At 43.9% G+C, this 17,800-nt stretch overlaps 1 protein-coding gene across 5 annotated transcripts in view; it reads right to left on the bottom strand.

The window, feature by feature from the left end:
- Positions 1 to 5,719, bottom strand: part of OPTN (optineurin) — a 40,981-nt gene extending 35,262 nt beyond the window's left edge. For 3 of the 5 annotated variants that reach the window (XR_001918996.1, XM_018057116.1, XM_018057115.1), the window contains exon 1: positions 5,497 to 5,695. The gene's annotated coding sequence lies outside the window, so the exon portion shown is untranslated. Of the gene's footprint in view, positions 1 to 1,539; positions 1,547 to 5,496 lie in introns of all 5 variants that reach the window. The other 2 variants (XM_018057117.1, XM_018057118.1) reach the window with 2 other exon arrangements.

Below are 17,800 nucleotides of genomic sequence, written 5' to 3'. Positions count from 1 at the left end.
GCAAGACTACTGGAGTGTGTATGCCCTTCCCATAAATAAGATTAGATGGGTATATCCCAGCTGTATTTCTGTACGGCCTACTACACCTCAGCAAGCACAGAAATCAAAGACTGTGGGCAAATGTTTTCATTTCCACATTTCACAAAGATGATGATTCGTCTTTTCATGCGGCACTGCAGGGTCACTGGAAGCTGACAGGAGAGAAGTGCTCTCTCATCTAGCACTGTCATAGCCTCTGGGTGTGTGCCCTAGATGAGCATGGAAGGCTGCCCCATTCAACTTACCCAAAGTTCAGATTCTACTTCATCCATCCATCCTGCACTACCAGCAATCTTAAATAACTAAGGCTTCCAGAAGCCTTTTTTTCCCTACTTCTTAGCAATGAATTGCTTACAAACAGGTTTCTTACTACTAACTTAATTGTCACTGTGTCCCAAGAACCACGGCCCTGTAAGTAGCTCCCACACGTGCCAAAAGAACCTGGCACTGCTGGCAGGAGGGCCAAGTACAAACGACTGTTTCTCTAAGAGACTACCAGGGACACTTTGGTTATGGTTTTTGTTAAGTTCCTCAGTGTGTGAGGGGAGAAGCCGGGGAAAGCACCAGCTATTAGTGCTTGTACATGAATGCAACAAACCCTTGGAGGGCAGAGCACCGCTTCCTCCCCACGCTGGCAGGAGGCAATTCCTGGGCTCTCTGGAGCCCTCCCAGAACTGAGAGCCTGCTGACCTGCTCTCGGTCTAAAGGCACCTATAGGATTAGAGACGGTGCCAGATACCTGTAGGATTAGAGATGGTGCTACTACTGAGGCGAGAGCGGGCCCTGGCACTGGTGGCCTGCTGACTTCTCTAGAGCAGCCAGCACAGGAAAGGCAGCCTTGGACTTCTTTAATGAGGATGGCGATTCTATGAAGTGTTAAACAGGGATAAAGCTTTCTAAGTCTTTTGAAAGCAGCTGTGTTTTACGTATCCTGATTATTTAGAAAGAGGTACACCGCTGAAGTGTAATGTCTCTTGGCATGAGATCACCAGAAGACACTGCTTTTGTTTTCCCCAATAAAATTATTTGGGTTATTTTGCATAAAATAATTTGGATGATAATAATTTGGAAAAAGCCAGTTTCTGGCTTTCCATAAAACTCACTTTTTCACAGAACTATGCTGGAGCTGAAATTTCATAAAAATGGGTTTTTACTAAATAAAAAGTGCTCCTATTTATTTTGCAGAGAATTCTAAATACCTGACAAAGGCAAAATCCTTGTAACATGCTTTATTCACTTGTCAATATTAAATTTCCTCAAGTTTTCAAGGATTAGACTATACTTTTCAAAAGTGAAAGGAAACATTTAACAGATTAAAAAAAATATCTAAAGCAGAGGGAAAGATGAGGAGAGGGGATGCATGAAGAGAAGGGAGGAAAAAGGAGGGACGGGAAGGGGAAGAGGTACGGTTCCTTTAGATACTTTTCATCCTTGACTTTTTGTTATATTTCCACCAAGACTTGAGAAACAACCATAACAATTAAAACCAGTTCTACTTACCAACTTTCTGGTTGCCCAGGTTTTAATAGGGCATGAGGAAAAAAAGAAAAAGCAGGGTTATAATAAGGAAGACAATATAAAAATAGACTGGAAGACACTAACTAGATGTGTGACCTTGAGAAGACCTCCTGCGATGATTTACTGACTTGTCGAGCAAATGATAATCATTATGGCTGCTTTCAGCTCAAAAGAGCTGTAAAAAGTATTCTTAAGGTTCTATCAAGATCACGGTCTAGTTCCCACTGTCCAACACATATATCCCAGTACCCCCATGGCCATGCTGCCCTCTCTCACTTACACAAATGCCCGTCCCAATTATAGTGAATTCTTTGTTATGCAGCATTGCTAGAAAAAAATTATTTGGTTATTTAAACATCATAGCAATAAGAAGTTAGTATAAATGCCAAACATAAGCATATAAATACTGTAACCAAACTTTTGCTAAAAGTAATTTAATTGATTTTTGGTGACTCAAAAGTGCATTTTATGATTTTAAATATTTGGGGGGCCATCATCACAAGCTATCACAATATAGTGTATGTGCGAACTGTCTACTGGTAGAATGCCAGTTAGAGAAAGCTGAATTCTCTAAATGTTTAGCATCTCCTTGAACTACTTTCCATTGAGAAAATGCAGATAGGTTATAAATCCTTAAATCCTTGCACACAAACATCCTCAAAGGTAATGGAAACTGGACCTAAGCCATTTACTGCAAGGTTCTGCCTGTTTAGTAACTGAATTTCTCATAGAAACCCAACCAATCTGAATCAGAAATGCATCATTTCTAGGCAGAAGGGCAAATTAATAATTAAGCATGGATATGTCAAGATTTCACCAATGAGGAAGAATGGGAACTACCTGGAAGGTGGCAATCAAAAACAAAATCTCTAGATTTTATTGCCAAACTTGTTATTTGAATTCCTGATTATAATAATCCTTCTTAATTCCAGAGGTCAAGTAATTATAGCAGTGACTTGGCTTTATAGGCATGAGCTTGCACTGCATTCCTGAGTTGGTCTTAAAAACGGCCCAGCCCAACTTCTTATTTGATGCAAGAATGTCCTGCTGGTTTCCATGGCAGATGGGCATATAGACCAGGCTTGAATGACTTCAACGACAGAAAAAACAGGCACATGACCTTAGCAAGCAACTGCCCATTCTATTCCAGGATGGCTGTGACTGCCAGAAAGTCATTTTGTATCCAACAAAAATCTGCTTATACTCACCCACTGGACATTGGACTAGCAAGAATAATACAGAATAAACCCATGCCCTTACCCTGGTGTGGCTGATTCTCTGAATTTGCTAAGTACCCCCAGGTTCACCCCTCACATGCAAAAATTAGTTTTAAACAGTGAAAACCTATTTCCTGACCATAGAGAATAGCTGGCTATTGGCAGATTCTGGTTTGGCTTTTCAAGGGGATTGAGTAACATTCCAAGATTGCACCAACAAAATTCATCACAATCCTGGAAAAAGAACTCAAAGTACACATCCTATTAAGGGGCAAAAGAGGCCTTACCTTTCATGCCGGAAATGGTAGTCTGACTTTTGGACATACAGAAAATGGAAAAAGACTTAGCCTCATCTCCCAGGGCAGGAGCTACACTTGATGATGCCTATTTCCTCTTCCCGCGAATCTAATGGGTCACCCAGTCCTGTCACTCCCACTTCCTCTCAATCTCCACCAGTTTAGGTCAGGTCCTCTTGTCTTATCTGGCCTACAGTAATGTCGTCCTCCATAGAGGAAAGGGCTTTTGTCTATTCTGTTCACTGCATTGTCTCTAGCACCTAGAAGAGTCCCAGAAACATATGGGGGTTCAACAAATAGATGTTCTATGAGTTTACATAGCTTCCTCCACTGTCTGACTCTTCTCTTTCCATTGCAGCCCCCACTACCTCCATGGTTTCTTCCCCAACACAAGAGCATCCTCCTCCTTTCACCCTTCCCATGCAGACAGAGCTCCAGCCCCAGAGCAAAACAAACACGGCTTTTCAGAGTCTGGCCCCCATTTACCCACCAGTACCATCTCCTGTCACCAACACCACTCAGGCCTGGGGCACATTAAAGAGTTCACAGTTCCTAGCCTTTTGCTTTTCTATCCTTCCTCGAGATGCCTAGACTTGCCGTTACCCTGGCAAACATCTACTGGACAGTTTAACGTCCAGCTCAAATAGCTATCTTATGTAAAAAAGACCTACACTTTTCTCTGAGTACCCAATAGTGCTTTACGTATTCCAGTCGCTTGGTTCTTTTATGCAAAGTAGTGTATTATCCCATGCCAGTCAACTTTCCCATCAAACCTAAGTCAAGGTGTTTATTTTATTTTTCTTAGAGACTGGCACACTGAGAGCAGGCTCTCAGGAAACATTTGTTGAACTCAAATGAAACTATCAAGTTATGAGGTAAAAGCCTTACACTTGTAAAACACTTTCTGCTCAGTAGGCAACAAATCCAACATAACTAGTATTATGAGTTTTTCCTACAGTTTTTCAATGGCACTCATTTCCAGATTCTTGAACTAAACTTTTGAAAATCAGTACTATTTTAAAAACATCACTACAAAGGTATCTGGGTGTCATTTCACAACACATATTTCACCACTCAACCCATTTTCATACCTATGTCAAAATGAAAAAGAAAACAATATAATTTTTTTCTGAGTGAAACATTTTATTTTCAAAACACAGTTTAATTTCCCTCTTTTCCTTTGAATTTACTATTCCATAAATTCCAAAGAACATACCAAACACTCCAAGTCTTTATTAAATTCAGAAAGAGTGAGGCTTGGAGAAGAGAAGACTCCTGTGCCTCTACCTAAGGTGGGGGATTGCATGGGAAGGTAAAAATAACGTTTGATTTTTTTTTTTTTGGTGTTTAGTCAGAGTCCACACCTAATATGCAACTTGTGGTCAGTTACCAAAAAAGAAAAAAATACTACACCTGGCCAGTCCCTTCCAAACTGGGCCTATCTTGGATTGGGGGGAGGTGGCCAGGGCCCCCTTGCTCTTCTCTCCTTCAGTCAAGGAGCAAGCATGAGAGGTTCTTCTGTTAATAATTGTTGTTTAGGATTTCCCAGGCAAGGATACTGGAGTGGGTTGCCATTTCCTTCTCCAGAAACCTGCATCTCCTGCATTGCAGGAGGATTCTTTACCACGGAGCCACCAGGGAAACCCACTGCTAACAGTGCCGCTCGCTTAACGAGATAGATCCTAGGCTTTTGATGTTCAAAGTTTCGGTTTCCCACTTCATCCTTAAACAGTTCTGTGGCACATAATTTCCAACAACAGTTTTTTTGGTGGAGGAAGAAGCCTAGCTGGAACCTGAGTTACATTTTCTCTTAGTGATGCTTACTGCCTACTGCTTACACAACAGAAACAACCCCTCTGGGGTTCTCGCCTCAGCAAATATGCATATTCTCTACGTATGTATCTATACCTACACACATAAACACACACACAAGCTCCCCCAGACACAACGGTTTATGAAGATTCCTTTCAGCTGTTCAGTAAGTAATCCCATCACCTTAGAGAGCGGCCACTGGCTCTTCAGTGTACTGGGTCTTCTCGTGGAGCTAGTTTTTACCGCTTTCGAAGGCGTGTCCTTAACCCCTTCTCTTATAATGAGGAACCGACTGTATAATCATCCCCAATCTGCGGAAGGATGTCACCCTTAAACCACCTTCATGACCTACAGAGGAAGTCATCTGCGGCCAGCCTGGCGGGTAAAAAAGGGGGAATGGCGCTTTGGGATGGACGCCCCTGCTGCCCTTTGGCACCAGGTCAGGAATCGCCAGGGCCTGGAAACCCTCCTAGCGAGCGCCGCCGCTCCACTGGAGGAGACGCCCCACCCCTCGCCACCCAGGTCCCTACCGGCTCCGGGTCGCAGGGAAGGGGGCTTCGGAACAGCTTCCAGGGCGGAAAGGGAGACCCTGCCCGCCCCCCGCCCTGGCTCACCGGCGCCCGGGCTCCGGCCTCTCTCGGGTCACTGCTTCCTCGGCATGATGCCCGCTGGGAGAGGGCTTCGGACCCAGATGCAGACGCCAACCAGGAGACCGGCCAGGGCAGCGGCGGGGGTTGGGGAGCTTTAGGTTGATTTACGGCCTCGCGACCCCGCCCAGCGCTGCTCAGCTGACCGCCGCGCCAGCCGGCTCACCTCCGCCCGGGAATTTCCCAGGCCCCGCCCATCAGGGCCCGCCGCTCGGCAGGCCGCGCCCCCCCCGCCGGCAGGCCCACCCCGTAGGACCCGCCCCCGTAGGAACCGCCCCAGCGCTCCGCCCCTCCCTTTTCCTCCACCAGCCCACGTCCTCCCAATCCCAAGGCTCGCTCGTGGTCAAGGCCCCGACCCGGGTTAATGCGGACTGCGCCAAGGTGTTAGTGTGACGGCAGTGAAGGACGGGGTTGATTAAAGCAAACTGTTAAGTAAATGAAATGTGAGCAATCGGTCGTCGTCGAAGAAGGTCCTTTTAGAAGTCGAGTCACAGGGGGTCGCTGCATCCCACCCAAAGAGGGAGATGAACCCTCAGTCTCTTGTTAAAGGGCTTACATTTAGATACAGTTAATTGAGCACGCACTGCTTTCCACCCGATTTTGCCCTTAAAACAGACTTTTAATTAAAAACACAGAGCCAGCAGGATGTTTCTGAGGCTTTTGTTGCCGGGAAACAGGCCAACCGTTGACACTCAGAGGCTTCAAATGCTCCAGACAGGTGGGATTACTGGATTAACCTGGATTGTATCTGAAAAGCAGTGGTACTGATATACTGAACTAGAGGAGGGTGGATGCCTCTGGACACGACAGAGTGAAATGGGAGGAAACAAGACACAGAAGGAGGGAGAGCACTCAAGGAGGGAGAGCACTGAAGGAGGGAGAGCCGCCCTGGTTTGCAAACTAAGCACTGCAAGAAGGGATTAGCAAGGGCGCAGACACAGGGGTCTGATCCCAAGGTCAGGCTCTCGGCCAAGCCAGTGCGGCCGGTTCTCCCGGTAACAGGCCTCCAGTGTAAAATAAGAAAACAAAAATTAAGGGAGAGAGGGCCTGGGGGCAGGTTTGTGCCGAAGACCAAGAAGGACATCACAAGAGAGAATTTAGTTTATGAATGAAGTGGCTGACGTCTCTTAAATGAGCGGGATACCAAGCACATTGATGCACATCGAAGCTGCTCGCTGGTTAGAAGCGGGGGAAAAAATAAAACAACAGACCAAAAAACCCCGACGCACAACCCTAATCCAAATAGGAAAAGGGGAAATGCGCCCTCTCCTGGTATTTTGAAGGATTCAACTCCTCTATTTAGACAGCCTGCTCCAGGCCAGCTCTTCTTACTAGGCCCTTAACACCATCCTGAGATTTAACCCCCGGCTCAAGGTAGAAAGAAAGAAAGTCAAGTCGCTCAGTCGTGTCAGACTCTTTTGAGACCCCGTGGACTGTAGCCTACCAGGCCCCTCCCTACATGGGATTCTCCAGGCAAGAATACTAGAGTGGGTTGCCATTCCCATCTCCAGGGGATCTTCCTGACCCAGGGATTGAACCCAGGTCTCCCACATTGCAGGCAGATGCTTTACCCTCTGAGCTACCAGGGAAGCTCACTCAAGGTAGAGGGGACAAGCACATCAGGGCCTGCCCCACACCCAGTTCCAGACAGTCCCTATTGGGCTTGTTAGGGGCGAGTCAACTCTGGTGCGTTACTTCCATTACTTTAAATAGAATCCACCTGCAATGCAGGAATCCCAGGTTTGATCCCTGGATGAGGAAGATCCCCTGGAGAAGGAAATGGCAACCCACTCCAGTATTCTTGTGAGGAAAATCCTATGGAGAGAGGAGCCTGGTGGGCTACTGTCCATGGGCTCCCAAAGAGTCCACACAACTTGGCAACTAAACCACCAAGGAGAGAAAATGAGTATCAGAGAATCTAATACTCATTAGAGGGGCAACAAGGGGGTGGGATGGTGGGGGGGATGGCTGGTGGGGGTCGGTGTTATACACAAGACTGCCCCTAGTTGTAGAGTATGAAGGTTGAGAGTAGATGAGTTTCTGGTAGAGAAACTGATCAGAACCACTTGTTCCAGAAACACTGAGCACTCCCACCACATCATAGTTGTGTGACCCTGGATAAACTACCTAATCTTGCTGTGCTTCATTCTCTTTATCTGTAAAATGGGGCCTCTAATACAGGTCCCAAAATCGAAAGATCTGAGAATTCAATGCCTTCCCTAGTTCTTTTGGTGGCAAAACTGACCCAAACTAATGTAAAGTTATTGTCTATATTTGCACCACTTGATATGATTGTTTCATTGAAGGCATCTTATTTAGCTTGTATGAGATCTGTCTCAGAGTCTCTTCGGGAAATTATATTTTGTAAATTACGTGCACCTTATTACCTTGTAAAATCCAAAAAATTCTGGATTCAGGAACAGCTTGCGCCAAGGGCTTTAAATACAGGATTTGGATATACAGAGCTTACTGCCTAATGTCACTGTGAGGATTAAGAGATAATACATGTAAAACACTCAGAACCATGCCTGATGCACAATGTGAGTTGCTATTCTTACTGCTGCGGCTAGAACCAACTCTGTTTCTTAGCCTAAGTAGTCCAGAGGGGTGCCTTCTTCCTCTCTCATGCTTCCAGGAGTAGATAGAATCTGAGTGCAGCTAAGAAAACTGAAATTATGATATGCTTTCTGCTGTTCACTGATGTGGTTTTGTGGTAGGTGAATGCAAAGCAGTGTGGTAGGCTATTTAGTGAGATACTCATTTGTTTCATGCTTTCGATGCCCCTCCTTTTTGTTTGGAGAAGGCAGCTAATCACTTTGTGTTTCCTGTCACAGGGGTATTTGCAAGGTTCTTGGAAGATCAACTTTTCTCTTGTTTTTAGAGAAAAGCCCAACCCCAGTAAGTACATCGTCTACCCCAGGTGTCCTGGAGGGAGAGTGCAGAGAACCCAGGTGGGGTGGGGGGCTTTCATGGTGTTGTGGGGAAGAGTGAGTCCCCCAGAGTGGGAATTGGGTGGAGGCTGGTGGTCTTCTGAGCATCAAAGAGTGACGCCTCAACCTCTACAGTATTAGGACCATAGCCAGCTCTGGGAGTGACACAGCTGTATGAGGCATCTGTTGGACCCTGGAAACTGATCTCACAGCTTCAGCAGGTTCTGGAATCCAGGCTTGTCACTGGAGATAACAGAGTGACCTGCCTTCTCCTTAGTAGAAGGTTTATGGTAGATGGCGACAGTACCAGCATCGGTGGGCTGATCAAGTTAACGTGGGCTGAAGAATAGCTGGCCCGAACTCCAGTGGATACCAAAAGTCCTCTTGGATTGTTCCATGACCCCACGAAAGGAGAGCCTTCACTCAAGGCCTCCAAGATGTTCAAGAGTGGATTTTCCTACACTCCTACAGGGCCAGGGCTGGCTGGAGAGAAAGTAAAGATATATTACATTTTAATGCACGTCTGAGCTATTGGTAGAAAAATATACACACTTGGGAACCAGATCCAAAGACTATCTAGATTATAATCTCCCTATACCTTGATTCCATATATACGAAATGTCAAGAAAGGGGCAGCATAGACACAAAGCACTTGTGGTTGCCTGGGGCTGGGAGTAGCTTTGACTGCAAATGAGCTTGAGGAAATTTTGAAGAGTTGATGGAAATATCCTAAAATTGGGTTGGTGAATGCAACAGCTCTATTAGATTAAACATGATTGAATCGTACACTTACAATGGGTGAATTTTAAGGCATGTAATCCTATAGGAAATCAACCCTGAATACTCATTGGAAGGACTGATGCTGAAGCTGAAGCTCCAATACTTTGGCCACCTGATACAAAAAGCCAACTTATTGAAAAGACCCTGATGCTGGGAAAGATTGAAGGCAGGAGGAGAAGGGGTGACAGAGGATGAGATGGTTGGATGGCATCACTGGCTCAATGAACATAAGTTTGAGCAGACTCTGTGAGATAGTGAAGGACAGGGAAGCCTGCTGTGCTGCAGTCCATAGGGTCATAGAGTTGGACACGACTGGGCAACTGAACGATAACAAGTTATATCTTAACACAGCTGTGAAAATAGCACCAAGGGAGTTCTTTGGTGATCCAGTGGTTAGGACTCTGATTTCACTGCTGACGGCTTGAGTTGGGTCCCTGGTTGGGGGAACTAAGATCCCGCAAGCTGTGTGGTGTGGCCAAAAACAAACAAACAAACAAAAAAACAACCCACCAAAAATAATGCCAGAAGTAACTCATCATGCTGACTGGTAAAGTGTATACCCCTTCTGCTGTTGGGCCAGCATTGTAATGGCTATGTCAGTCATCTACTGTGTAACTGAGCTGAGTCTGAGTTTTGTTTGAGCTTTAGTTAGATTCAGTTCACCATTGGCTCCAAATATTCTGAGAATGAGTTCCTCCAAAAGTTCAACAGAATTACCATGTGACCCAGCAATTCCACTCCCAGGTATACACCCTGAAGAACTGGAAACAGGGACTCAAACAAGTGCATGTAAATGCCTCTAATAGGTTGCTTTCCTCTTACTGATACCTGGCATTGCAGTGTCTCCCAGGATGAGAAGCGAGGCTTCTGTTCGTCAGAGCAGCCTCAGACAAGCATCTGGAATACTAGGGCCAATGGCTCTGTTTTTGAAGAGCCAGAGCCAGTGTGTGTGGGGGGGGTAGGGGTGAAGGGGGTGTGGGGGGGTGGGGGGTGGGGGGTGGGTCTATACTTCCTTCCTCTCCTTTGCCTCACAGCTCTAAACTTTGAAATAGTCAACTCCCTGGGAAGAAGCTGAGGGTTTATCTTTTAGGTGATCTTCAGTCCTCTGTGAACACTGAATAAGAAGACCATAGTTCACTTCAGTTCACTTCAGTTCAGTTCAGTTCAGTTGCTCAGTCGTGTCTGACACTTTGCGACCCCATGGACTGCAGCATGCCAGGCTTCCCTGTCCATCACCAACTCCTGGAGCTTGCTCAAACTCATGTCCATCAAGTTAGTGATACCGTCCAACCATCTCATCCTCTGTCGTCCCCTTCTCCTCCCACCTTCAATCTTTCCCAGCATCAGGTTCTTTTCCAATGAGTCAATTCTTCACATCAGGTGGCCAAAGTATTGGTGTTTCAGCTTCAGCATCAGTCTTTCCAGTGAATATTCAGGACTTATTTCCTTTAGGATTGACTGGCTTGATGTCCTTGCAGTCCAAGGGCCTTCAAGAGTCTTCTTCAACACCGATGAAGAAGATCATTGATGTTCAAAATGTTCATCATTGAGCATTTTGAACTATGTTCATCAACATGATGAAACTTGATGTTCAAAAACATCAATTCTTTGGCACTCAGCTATCTTTATAGCCCAACTCTCACATCCATATGAGAAAACCATAGCTTTGACTAGATGGACCTTTGCTGGCAAAGTAATGTCTCTGCTTTTTAATATGTTGTCCTTGTCTAACTCAGTGAAACTATGAGCCATGTTGTGTAGGGCTACCCAAGACAGACGGGTCATAGTGGAGAGTTCTGACAAAACATGGTCCACTGGAGAAGGGAATGGCAAACCACTTCAGTATTCTTGCTTTGAGAACCCCATGAACAATATGAAAAGGCAGAAAGGTATGACACTGAAAGATGAACTCCCCAGGTCAGTAGGTGCCCAATGTGCTACTGGAGAAGAGTAGAGAAATAGCTCCAGAAAGAATGAAGAGACAGAGCCAAAGTGAAAACAGCGCCCAGTTGTGGATGTGACTGGTGATGGTCTGACGCTGCAAAGAACAATATTGCATAGGCACCTGGAATGTTAGGTGCATGACCACAGTAACACTACTTATTAATTACTTCCTACTTCTCGTTGTGTAAACACAGAAGCTGTCATAGTCCTTGCCATTTGATTTTCCAGCAAATCAAAGCAGAGCACAAAGGAACATTAAATTCTTGTTTCTTCATTTAGCTGTAAAGCTGCTAAGAATTCCTGGTGCAAATTTTTTTGTTAAAGTATTGATTACCCATCGCTGTTGATGGAGGCTTCCTTCGTAGCTCAGTCAGTAAAAAATTGGCCTGCAATGCAGAAGCCTGCCTGCAGAGACCGCCTGCAATGCAGGAGACCCCGGTTCAATTCCTGGGTCAGGAGGACCCCTGGAGAAGGAAATGGCAACCCACTCCAGTATTCTTGCCTGAGAAATCCCATGGACAGAGAAGCCTGGTTGGCTACAGTTTATGGGGTCACAAGAGTCGGACACAACTTAGCAACTAAACCATTACAGTTGGTTTGGGAAAATAATCACTATGAGATGCCGCAATTCTTTGCAGTGGTCTGAAAAGCGTTCCTGTTTTCTTTGTGTGCCTCAGTGAGAGATGGTTTGGCATCTCATTTTCTAGACAGCTTTTTGTTTTTGATTAGGTAATTCATCTGTCAGTATTGAAGGACACGATTCTTCTTGTTCTTATCTCCCTTATTTTTTCCAAACCAAGATGTCTTACTTCTCAGAAGAATGGTATGGTGGGGTGAGGGACACAGACCTGGGTGTCAGACTACATATTTTATATTATGTTGTAAATTATTGTTATATTCTATATTTATATTACACATTTCATATTGTATATTATACTATATTATATTAATATAATTATGCTATATATTATATAATATTATGCTTATGTTTATAGCATATACTTATATATTATACATATATAAGTATATAGCATATACTTATATATTACATATATTATATTATATATACATACACAAATATATTACAGAGGATGAGATAGTTGAATGGCATCACTGACTCAATGGGCATGAGTGTGAGCAAGCTCTGAGAGATGGTGAAGGGCAGGGAAGCCTGGTGTGTTGCATCCATGGGGTTGGGCGTGACTGAGTAACCGAACATTATCCTTATAGCATATATTCTATGTATGGTATATACTTATATATTACATATATATGTCATTTTGATTTTATGATTTGAAATATATATATATATAGAGAGAGAGAGAGAGAAAGAGAGGGAGAAATACTGACATTATGAATAATTGGCTCATACAATTATGGAGGCTGCTGTTGGTAAGCTGGAGGCTTACCACATGCAGGCTTGGGTGTGATGGAGACCTGATACTGTGATTCCAGGCTAAAAACTGGCAGGTTTGAGACCCATGAAGTTGTTATTTCAACTTGAACCTGAAGGAAGGAATAAAACTGATGCCCTAGCTCAAGGCAGGCAAACAGGAAGAATTCTTTCTTATTAAGGGGAGAGTTAGCCTCCAGTTCTAGTCAGGCCTTGAATAGATTGGGTGGGGCCCACCCACTTTAGAGAGGGCAATATGCTTTTTTTTAGATCAATTTAAATTTTAAATTGATCCCTAAACTCCTTTATGAAAACACTTAGAATAATGTTTTTCCAAATACCTGACTGAAGAAGGGAAAGGAAGTGGGAGGTGGTAGAGATGAAAGATCATTAGAAATAGGAGATAGAGGGCAAGCTACAGTTTTATTCACACTTGGCTTTGATGGCATAGGTTGTGGTTCCTTGCTGGATTCAGTTCTATCTACCCTCCTGAAAAAATGAGCCAGGGATGTCTGGATGATAGCTCTTTTTTTCCTCATCATAGATGACATGCACTGGATTGCATGCAGAGCACCTTCTCCAACCTTCATGTACCGTTCTATGTTTGTATCCCCTGCCTCAAAAACACAAGCCTTGTTTCTTGTTTTGGGGGTTGCTTGGGATTTATTTTTAATCATGAGATATCAGGAAGGGGCATATTTCCAGTGTAAGTTCAACAACAGCTTAACTGTTGTAAAAGAAAAAAAGATGAGTAGGCAACTTCAGGGAGAAAAGGTTAATTATGGTTCTATAATCTTGTCCCCATAAGTGTATGAACTATCACTGTGGCTGCCTTTTTATCCCTGTACTTCAGCACTTTTGGTTGTTATCTCTATGTATATAGAACCCGTTTATATGAGATTTCAGGAATGAATTGTCCTGTAGGTGGGAATGCTTAAAGAGTACTTACAATTTTCTCTGCACTATGGAAAATGTTTCCAGGGCTGTCTAACAATACAGGGCAGTGATTTTTTTTTTTTTTTTTTTTTTTTGTCACAATCCATTTCTAATAGAACAAACAGTACTTGCACTTTTTCTTGCTTGTTCACATGGCATTCTATGGTTGTTGTTCAGTCTCCAAGTCGTGTCCAACTCTTTGCAATCCCATGGACTGCAGCACCCTGGGCTGCCCTGTCCCTCACCATCTCTCAGAGTTTGCCCAAGTTCATGTCCATTGAATTGGTGATGCCATCCAACCATCTCATCCTCTGTCACCCTCTTCTCCCTCCCCCTTCAATCTTTCCCAGCATCAGGGTCTTTTCCAATGAGTTGGCTCTTCGCATCAGGTGGCCAAAGTACTGGAGCTTCAGCTTCAGCATCAGTCCTTCCAATGAATATTCAGGACTGAGTTCCTTTAGTTCAGACTGGTTTGATTTCCTTGCTGTCCAGAGGACTCTCAAGAATCTTCTCCAGCACCACGGTTTGAAAGCATCAGGATTTTGGCACTCAGCCTTCTTTATGGTCCAGCTCTCACATCTGTACATTACTACTGAAAAGACCATAGCCTTGACTATACAGACCATTGTTGGCAAAGTGATGTCTTTGTTTTTTAATACACTGTGTAGGTTTTTGACTGGAGAAGGAAATAGCAACCCACTCCAGTATTCTTGCCAGGAGAATGTTTTTCATAGCTTTCCTTCCAAGAAGCATTCTCTTTCTAATTTCAAGCCTGCAGTCACACTCTGCAGTGATTTTAGAGCCCAAGAAGAGGAAACTTGTCACTGCTTCCACCTTTTCCTCTTCTATTTGCCACGAAGTGATGGGGCTCAATGCCATGTTCTTAGGTTTTTTAATATTGAGTTTTAAGCTGGCTTTTTCACTCTCCTCTTTGTCACCCTCATCAAGAGGCTCTTTAGTTCCTCCTTGCTTTCTGCCATTAGAGTGGTATCATCTGCATATCTGAGGTCATTGATGTTTCTTCCAGCATGCTATTATTTTTATGTTAATTCAAACAAGACACTTAAGATAAAGATTTCATGCATTCATTCTGAAGCCTCCCTTCCTTTGGAGCATGCTGACCCTTGACTAGATTGTGGAAATGAATGTTGCATAAATGGTCATAGTATTTCCTTTGACCTGAATTTGGCCTTTTTGTCTTTCTATTAAACAAAACAGTATACTTAGAGCATTGGTGAATGACCAAACAAATTGAGTTTCCCATCCATAAAAATCTATGTGGTGGTTTTGTAGAGTTACATGTTTCTCTACTTAATCTTATCTTCATTAACTCCCCAAATGCTATTTCTGAAAGCTTATAAATCTCATATTCTTTTTTCAAAACCATTTCCTTTTCATACACTTACAAAATCTCTGGCTTCTAAACAGTCTATCATATATTAACTGATAAAGTAAAACAGCAGCTGCATAATTCACACAAGCAAATCTGCCCTTGGGAATTAAAAAAAAAAAGAGGTTTATTTTGGCTAAAGTGAAAGTGTTAGTCTCTCTGTCATGTCCAACTCTTTGTAACTCCATGGACTGTAGCCCCTAGTTTCCTCTGTCCATGGAATTCTCCAGGCAAGAATACTGGAGTGGGTATTCCTTTCTCCAGGGTTATCTTCCCAACCTAGGGATTGTCAACTAACAAAAAATGTACAACTTGAGAGTTGTGAGTTAAGTTTTATTTGGGGGCAAAATGAGGACTGCAGGTCGGGAGATAGCTCTGAGAGACTGCTCCAGAGTGGCAATGGGGGAAAGTCAGTACACAAGGTTCTGGTGAAGAGGGAGTTCAATGGCATGAAGCACTCATTTTACAAAAGGTTTTTGTTAGTCATGAGGATCTGATGTTAAATGAAGGGATTTAGTGTCTCTCTAGCTATGAAGAGATGCAAGGATTGAGATAATAAAATTTGTTCCTAAAAGCATCCAACTATCTAAAGACCTGTCCCACCAGATTCCCTGGAGCACAGGGTGCCTCACACCACCCTGAACTCCCTCAGGGACTGTTGAAGGGCCACAGCTAGAGCAGCAGGGGGTTCAGTCTCCATAGAGGCAGATGGCAAATGCCTTTGTTGTTCAGTTGTTGGCAATGCTGTTGATAAGTGCCAATTTGTAGTTGACAGGATTAAACCTGGGTCTCCTGCATTGCAGGCAGATTCTTTCTTTATCATCTGAACCATCAACAAAATCCTAAGATGACTTTAATTGGCAGTCTTCATTGAAAAATTTGCAGATGATATATCCCTCTACTGTGTTAGCAGAAAAAAAAAAAATGAAGAAAACCATTAGTATCAAGAAAGTCATTTGTTTGTAAAAACTCTGCTTTATCCAATGTTTTTTGTTCTTAGGGACTAAAAGGCAGTTGTCTCTCTTCTACTTAAACAGAAACACACAGCATCATTCCCATGATAGCATTTAGCCTTCAAGTTTTTGCTTAGAGTCATTCTAAGCGCTTTGTTGTGATGTGTGCAAAAACTTCAGCCTATCAAAATGGGCTTGGAATCACTGCTGCTAGCAGAGCAGGTTTAATTTTTTTGTTTATTATCTGTTTGATGCTTCCCAGGCTGCTAGCACTTCTGTTGTCTAGTTTCCAGGCAACCCTCAGCTTCCTCACCCCCCAGCCTACTTTTTCTGTCTCCTGCTTGTCAGCCCATTTGCCAGGAAACAAAGGCTGTGCTTCCTCTCCTCCTTGTCTCCCTAAACATCAAGATAATACAGTGAAATCATACTCTTTGCTCTGTTGTTTAGAAAGGAAATCCAGTTCCCAAGTCCAGGCTTTCCTGAGGGAACAGCACACAGGTAGGAGGAGTGGACCTGTGATATAGTCCTGGTGGGTGACCCACAGCCTGGGTAATAATTATATTACAGAGACTCTCCCACAGGAGTGAAAGTTCTGAGCCCCATGTCAGGCTCTCCAGCCTGTGGGTCTAGAACTGGGAAGAGACTCTGGAACATTGAGCTTTGAAGGTTGGCAGAACTTGACTGCAGGAGCTCCACAAGATGGGGGAAATAGGGGCACACATTCTCATGGGCACCAGGACCCAAGGGAAAAACAGTGATTTTATAGGAGCTTTGACCGGACCTTGGAGGGGGACCCTGAGTGTCAGTAATGCCTAATGCGGCTCCCGACATTTTTTTAATGGATGCGTTAGTACTTCATTGAAAGGCATGCTTACTGATTCTCTGAGAAGCGATGGCAAGAGAGACTTTTGGTCTTCACAGCTACTGATGCTGGGGGTGCAAGAAAGACTATTTAATGCCTTAAAAAAGTGAAGTGAGTGAAGTCGCTCAGTCGTGTCCGACTCTTTGTGACCCCATGGACTGTAGCCCACCAGGCTCCTCCGTCCATGGGATTCTCCCAGGAAAGAATACTAGAGTGGGTTGCCATTCCCTTCTCCAGGGCATCCTCTCGACCCAGGGTTCGAACCCAGGTCTCCTGCATTGCAGGCATACGTTTTAACCTCTGAGCCACCAGGGAGCCCCTCATTTAAAGGACTATCCAAGCTGTGCACTCCCCACTTTGGACTCTGATGAACAAGGACTACAGGCCTGGGAAAGTATAAGCAGAATTTCTGGCTTTCCTCTTTGGAAAGAATGCATGTACACCATAAAGTTATCTATTCCCATTGCTGCCACCAGACATTTTCTGACTGAATGGGGGTGCCCCTATCTTTTGCATCAATAATGGGGCTTGATTTATATAGAACCTTATAGGTCCACATGGAATAATTCATTTCTCCCTGTGCCTTTAGTAACTACTAGGTGGCATGCTAATGGATGGGTTCCTCCTTTAGTGAGCTTTGATGGAACGGGTCCCATGCAGCTTGAGTTATGGAAAACATTGGCTGCTATGGCACCTGTGATTTTACATAGACCGTTAAATGAACAAAGATATATTGTATGGGCCTGCGTACATTCTCCCATGCCTTTTTGTTGGCCAGAAATCAGAGTGATTTGGAAGTTTCTGAAGGAGAAACTGTTTACAATGTTAAATGTGTGAATTGTTTTATACCAAATTGTGTTGATGGGAATGATTATAATAATTATAAGGCTGTGATGATTGTAAAGCAACCACCATATTTGATGGTGCCTGTAAAATTAGAGGGACAATGGTTTGATGATTATGCATTGAAAGTTTTATATAAACAATGATTAATGGCTTAATCATAAGGGATTTGATTTAGGTCATACCTGAATGGTCTAGCAGTTTTCCCTGCTTTCTTCAATTTGAGTCTGAATTTGGTAA

The sequence above is a fragment of the Capra hircus genome, chromosome 13 (genome assembly GCF_001704415.2).
Source record: "Capra hircus breed San Clemente chromosome 13, ASM170441v1, whole genome shotgun sequence".
Lineage (NCBI taxonomy): Eukaryota > Metazoa > Chordata > Mammalia > Artiodactyla > Bovidae > Capra > Capra hircus.
This window is presented reverse-complemented; position numbering and strand designations above follow the sequence as displayed.